Source organism: Mercenaria mercenaria, unplaced genomic scaffold (assembly GCF_021730395.1).
Source record: "Mercenaria mercenaria strain notata unplaced genomic scaffold, MADL_Memer_1 contig_1824, whole genome shotgun sequence".
Taxonomy (NCBI): Eukaryota; Metazoa; Mollusca; class Bivalvia; order Venerida; family Veneridae; genus Mercenaria; species Mercenaria mercenaria.
The window spans coordinates 46,065-53,461 of record NW_026459832.1 but is presented as its reverse complement, the minus strand read 5'-3'; positions in this window follow the sequence as shown (position 1 = coordinate 53,461).

Genomic DNA, 7,397 nt, shown 5'->3' with positions numbered 1-7,397 from the left:
TCGCGTTGATTTTTTTCACATTGACCGACTACTAAAGAGTGGGATAAATCGCGTATATATTTACTTTTCACATAACACGGTCAAGTTATAAAACAAACAAAAATGTTAGAAATGGCAGGACAAATAATGATTATTATAAAAAGATAGTTATCAAATTTTGTAAGTAAATAAATTTTACATTTACTAGAATACGCGTAACTGAAAGTATTCATGCAAAACATGTTTGGAATTATTATCATTAAAGATGAAGAATTGCCATATACTTCATTTTACTCATAATAATAAATCATAAATGTTGGAATTCTTGTCAGTTTATATGTATTGTTTACTGTATGTAGCATTTATATCATCATTCTCTTACCTGTAAATAATCGCGGCGATCCACCGCAATTCGCCCCAAAACACAGGCACTCCACCGCGATGCGCTGCGATATGTCCTCCAAATACATCGCAATCAATTTATTGCTTTTGGCGTGATGGAAGATATAAAATATATTAAGGGGATGCATGAAAAAAAGCGATTCCCCGCGGTTCATAAAATTGCCCGCGCAAGGGTCCAATCGCGAAGAAGCACGGACTGTTTTCTACGAACTTTGTTTATTGCTAGCTATTTGTACTAATTCTGTTTTTTTTTTCTTTTTTTTTTTTTGCTAGCCGTTTTATGAACTTAGTAGTTTATTGCTTGTTGATATTATGAACTTTTTTATTGCTGGATATTGGTATGAATTTGGCTTATCGCTAACTTTTTGTTTTAACTATTATACTTGATGTCATATTTTATTTTTTGATGATATTCTCGTATTATGCCCTGTTGAATATCTGATCTTTAAACTCCTCTTGTTATATTATGTTTTGTCAAAGTATCTGGTATTCATGGCGTTAAACCTTTAATTTAGTTTATTTTCAATTTTCATTTTTCTCAGCCCATGGATGCTAATGCTTTTTTACTTGAAATAATTGTGTTAATAATTGTTCTCATGTATATATGTTATTGGACATTTGTTGTTCATGTATATACGTTATGCTCTCCACTATTGAAGGAAATAAATAAAGAAATCTATAGCATGACTAGAAAGATTCATGATGTGTGAAACATAACTTGAGGGTTGCTATTTTAGAGCATCGTACAGAATCAGCTTGGGTTGACACTATATAAAGTCCAATAGAGCGGTTACATTTTTGGCTCTACTAATCCCCAATGATAACGTGATTCCCGCCGAAACGAGAGGACGAGTCTAATTTATGATAACTGATGAAATAACCATTCATAATGCTTACACATTACTTGACAAGCAAATATTAGTATTTCTTTCATTTTAATTATTCACTAAGTATATGGCAACATAGCTCAGTTGGGTAAAATGCAGACAATAATTGGATATAAGCAAATCGTTTTGTGGGTTCGAATCCTCATGAGGGTTTTTTTTCAAACTTTTTTCATTTTTAACTATTCGATTTCATTTTTGCTTCCGTATTTTTGTTTCTTTCTTTGATGGTGTTTTGTCGAGCCCGCTTGCGGTGAGCTCGATATAGTCGCCACTTTCGGTGTATGTGCTTTATATAACACAATAGTATGTTCATTATTTGCATGGCTAAGTGTATGCATTTAATCAATATCATCTTTGTTATATAGTAAACTATTCTGATATGCCATATCGCCTTTAGATACCTCTCTGTCGTGTTGTCACAAAGCTCATGAAGGAATCTTAATTTTTATGCAAAAGTGAAATAAAAATGAAATGTCGATGCTGAGTTTCGAACCCACACGGCAAAAGATCTGTTGAACATGGACAGTATGCTTTACCACTGAGCTAATTCGTAAATGGTACAAAATCTAGAAATATTTAGATTGTAACATGTTAGGAAAATGTTGAATTCCATATGTTCCATTTTAATCTATTTATAGTCATGTTTGTAAACATCATGTTATCGTTGGGGCATAGTACGAGTAGGGTATATCAATTGAAGTTTACCTTAAATCATACATTAGGCAGCTGACAGATTTTGCAAATGAAATGTTTAGCCATGTCACACAGAGACAGTCTAATTACAATATACAAATATAAGGTGTAAATTAGTTGCTTTCACTTCATTTTGTCGTAGGAACATTTTCCATCAATAAATACTTAGCTATGACATGGCATATTTAAGTGTACCTAAGATTTCTGTAAACAGTACTCAGACAACATAGAACAGATCATAGTTGAAGCAGTTATATTGTGTATGGGAATTAAGAGAAAAACCAAAGCCAGTCAGAACCGAATTAAGCTTTTATATTGTTTTCTTCAGTATCAATATTTAATTATATTTGAGTCAGGTTTGTGACGGCAAGTGCTAGACGTAGTAAGAGTTTTTGGTTTACCTTAAATTTATTTTAATTTTTTGTTTTGCTTTATTTATCTGTTACTTTTGAACTAATGTTAGAGCCTTTCTCAGTGGTGATTTTATTTACATTGTGTTGTTCAACTTGTCGAAGATAGGGTAAGTGCGAGGTTGGCATGCCCTAAACGCGTTTAAACCCCTAGTTTCCTTTATTTAGGTTACTGACCGTTCCAAGGCGGTGCCCCTATTTTCAACAGGTTGTTTTGTCTGTCTTGTATTGTGTGTTGCGTATGTTTTCTTGTTTGTTGTAAGCGTTTTTCCTCCGACCCACTCCCACTTTTGCCCTCTCCTTTCCCCTGCATTTACGCTACTTTGTGCATCTCATCCCCTTTACTTTTAGTAAGTTTTCGTGGCTTCTCTTTATTTTTGCAGTCGAATTCCAAGACGGTACTTGATTGGTTTTTCCTACTTGTGTGGGTGCGTTTGTAAGCTTGTATGTCTATAACGGTGCCCTATTATTTTCTTATGTGTTACTTGTTCGTTTCTCTATGTTATTCAGTTGATCATCGTTGTGTGTTTTTCTTTGGTGCATTAGTGTCTGCGCTATTGTGGTATACGTTATAGTGCGACTGTGTTTAAATAACATGGCATTCTCTTGTATATTTGTCCTTGTTTAACTTTCCCCTTCAGATTCCTCCTCCACCCCGACCCCATTTCGCCCCTTACTATTTCCTTCCCCTTTATCAATATTTAGCTTATATTAATATGTACTTGTTGGATGTTTGAAGCAACCCGTCTGAAATATTTTTCCATTACAGCTTCTTTTTGTTGTGGGCCTACTATGTAAATGCTTGGCTCTGGGGCTGTGTTTTTGGTGCTTTGTGCTTCCGAGAAATCTACCCTTACCTATTATCTTTCGTATAATTTGAAGAATAGTAAATACCTTTTGTCACTGACTTCCTTTCAAAAATCAGACATCAAATTGACACATAAACTATTTTGTACTTAAATGGAATGTATACATCAAGAATTACACTTAAAGGCACTTTGTTAAACATACTGAACAAAATCATAATATTCATAGTTATACTGGGAATATACATTATGATAATTTATACAGTTATAAGTTACACACTTTGTAATAAAAGATATAGACTAGGTTGAGAATATATGAAATTAATATCTTGCTGAGCACAGGGTTAACATCCATAAAGAGGTTCTGTAACCTTGCTCAACCATGCTTTCACCTTACCTTGGTAGTTTTTACATTTTCAGCAGATTCAAAGGTAAATTCAGGAATTTGAGGAAAACATGGAACTGAAACTGAACTAATACTGTATCATCGCGGGATTTCTGTGGAAATTAGTGATTTTCCGTGTGTGGAAAAATATGTATGGCCATTCATTTTTATGGTGTTAGTGACCTACCAAGGGCAAGGACATGTATATATATATTAATCAGTGTTTTGCTTATTATGTTAAATAGTTATATTGATATCAAAATTTTTAGATAATTTGATATCAATGTCTTTGATGTAAGATTAGATATTTTAACATTGCTTATTATGTTGAATGTACATGTTGATGTCTACAATTTTGAATAGGTGTTAATGTAATATCAATGTCTTTGATGTAAGGCTAGGTGTTTTAATCATTACTTTGCTTTTTATGTTACATATATGGACATCTACAACTTTAAATAGTTGTTAATGTGATATCAATGTCTTTGATGTTGAAGTGTGAACTGATCAGTTTGATATATAGTGATATAGAAAGATATAGTGATGTGACGACATCTAATAATGGGATATCAGGATGTAACGACATCTGAATGATATTCGATGTAATAGGAAGTCCAGTTTTAAAACTGTGTCAAATGTCCGCTTAAAAGTCCCTCCGGTTCCTTTGAGACACATGCTTGATCATATTTCTTGGGCGCTGTCGAAACACATGGGGCTGATTATTTGACAATTGTGTCTCAAATTCAGTTGTTTGACTCTTTAAACTCCTCAGGTTCCATAAGGAATTATGCCGGACTGTTTGATTGAAGTGCAGAGTGGTTGCGGATTTGACTAATTGTAAATAACTTATGTTGAACAGATGCTAGGTCATAATGGTTATGGTATTTCTGAGTTAGCTTTGACCGCTATAACAGATATTTAAGTTTATTATTAAGAGGATTGGCTCCTAAATTCTCCACATTAAGGAATTACACCTGTCCATTATGATCTCTTGCTGATTTGGTCAGCTTTGATTACCTATTGATAATTACGTTTTGGTAACAAGTTATGAATCATCTTAATATTCAAAACTCATGTTGTTACTTCATTGTTGGACATGTTAGCATAATTATGAAACATAGGACCCCTGTTCATTAACTTGCTGCATGTATAATTCATCTCTCATAATTTTATCTAAAAACATTCATTTGTTTTTTTTTCTCCTTTACATATAGGGGAGGAATGTAACGGTTTTGACTTTTCTACATGATATTAATTCTTAGAGCAATTACATTGTATCTTTAAGATGAAAGAGAGTTGTATTTATGATATGAGTAAGACATTTGAGCCGCGTCATGAGAAAACCAACATAGTGCGTTTGCGACCAGCATGGATCTAGACCAGCCTGCGCATCCGCGCAGTCTATTCAGGATCCATGCTGTTCGCTAACAGTTTCTCTAGTTCCAATAGGCTTTGAAAGCGAACAGCATGGATTCTGACCAGGCTGCGCGGATGCGCAGGCTGGTCTGGATCCATGCTGGTCGCAATCGCACTATGTTGGTTTTCTCATGGCGCGGCTCATTTATTGTTTACGAATATGTTAATAAAATATGTTAATATGCTAACTTTATACTAATCTGACTAAAGTACATAACCTATTACGTTACGCTTAGGATCTGAAGACGTGCCATTGATAGCCTCGTTCTGACGACCCTTCCGCTAGCCAGTCAGAAGGCTTACTTACAACATTTTTTTGTAAAAATAAAAAATCTATATTTACCCTGTTTTTTTCATATTTACAATTCTTATGACGTAATGTTTGAGAGAGCCGGTTAGTTCCGTCGGTAGGACACTTGCTCTGTAAGCGAATGGTACCGGGTTCGATCCCCGGACTGACTGCAAATTTTTCTTACTCTTTGACTTTCGAACAAGTCGTCTGATTGGTTAAAAATAGATTTGCGAAAATAGAAATAGCAATATTGAAAATCAAAAATATACAGAAGACGAACGTGAATGGGTCATTCTCAGATCTTCGTTTAGAAGATCAAGTACTTTAGTCAGATTGACTTTATACCAATTTAATTGTTATTGAAAGTTTACATAAATACTTAACATTTACGATTGTAAGCTGGCAAACAAAAATTGTCATCTGCTTGATATTGTGTTTTTAAAACCAAGTAAAGGTGACAATAGACCAATTTTGACACTTATTGAGGCAATGAAAAACAGTCTGTTTCTCAAAATTCAGAGTTTCCGGTATTAAGAGTGCTTGTATAATTTACAACCCGCCCGTTTAGCTCAGTAGGGAGAGTGCTGATCTACGGATCGCAAGGTCGTGAGTTCGATCCCCGGGCAAGCCGTATGCTTTCTGTGACAAGGATTCTGTTTTTAGAGGGCCTAACTTTTAGAGTCTTAACTTTAGTTTGCTTAAGGTAATGAATATGTAACGAAAAGGAAGGTATTTAATTACTCTGAAATTGTAGAGTGTTATTACTGTTTTCTACCTTAAATTTTTAATTAAATTTGATGCCAGCCGGTTTTTGTTTTAAACTGTTTGGAGCTAAGTACGCATGAGCAGTCAGAGAAATCCTGCAAAATGAGTAAAGCATTAGAAATACTTTCAAAATGAATAACTCAGTGATGAATATACCAACTGTCTGCCTATCTTGTTACACATATTACATACCAAAGTAACTATTTTGTAATTTCTCATTGTTGGATATATGCAATATACAATTTACATCTTGATATATCAAATTTTGTGTAAACCCAGTAACCATCATTTGGTAAAAAAAATAAATAAAAAGTTACTACTGAAAAAGTCTAAAACTTAAAGTGGCATTTTGCACATAGTGTGTTTCTGGTGAATGTTTTATAATGAATAATTTTCGGTTGTTGTGCATTTAAATGTGTAAATTAATGATAATGCCGCATAAGTAATGGAAGTTGATGCTTTAAACATTTGCGATTGTAAGTCTGTAAACAAAAAAATTGTCACCTGGTTGAAACTTTTCACTATATTAAAGTTGATGCTTTAGAAATAAAGAAATCGGAGTAATGAAATGGCAGTTCTTTTCTTCAATTCTTTATACAGTAATCTCCCTTACTTATAGCTAGAGATTTCTGAAGTTGAAGGGAAGCAACTCCTGCGTGCACTTTTCTAAAGAAAGACTGTCCCAGTCAAAATAAGAAAGGTCATATTTGGAATTTATTATTTCTTACTGGTAACAAGAAGAGTTTGGTATTTTGGGTTAAAAGCTACAATTTCCTCCACTCTTTTTGCACACACATCTTCTTAGCTGGATTTGCACTTGAAACAATGCGCATAATTTCACTTTAAATATTTGAGGTAAAGTTTCTTAATGTGGTTAAATATTTCGAACAGAATATATACATCTTTTTTATTTTAATGCACTAATAAACTTTCTAGTAATAAATCAATTTATAATCAATATGTGTAACGAGAGGTAGTAATGCCCCAACCAAATGCCGTTTGTTTCGTTTTGTTTGTTTGTTTTTTCTTTTTTTCTTTTCTTTTTTAATTAAGTGTGTTGCACGTGTAAAGTATGTGTAAGGTATGAATGTAATAAAGTGCTTGTTGTTTTTCTGTGTATATGTTTTGTTCTTGTTTTTTGTTAATTTAAAAAATTAGAGCGCCTTGATGACCCTATATCGCGCAGAGTTGATCTGGCCTATTGACCTAATTTTTAATTCACATGACCCAGTTTCAAACCTAGAAGTCGTTAAGATAATAATGCTGACCAATTCTCATAAGCTTTCATTGAAAACTTATACTAATTAGGGTTCATTTAGTGTCACAGACAATCATTATATATGAAGTTTAATTGTTACAGGT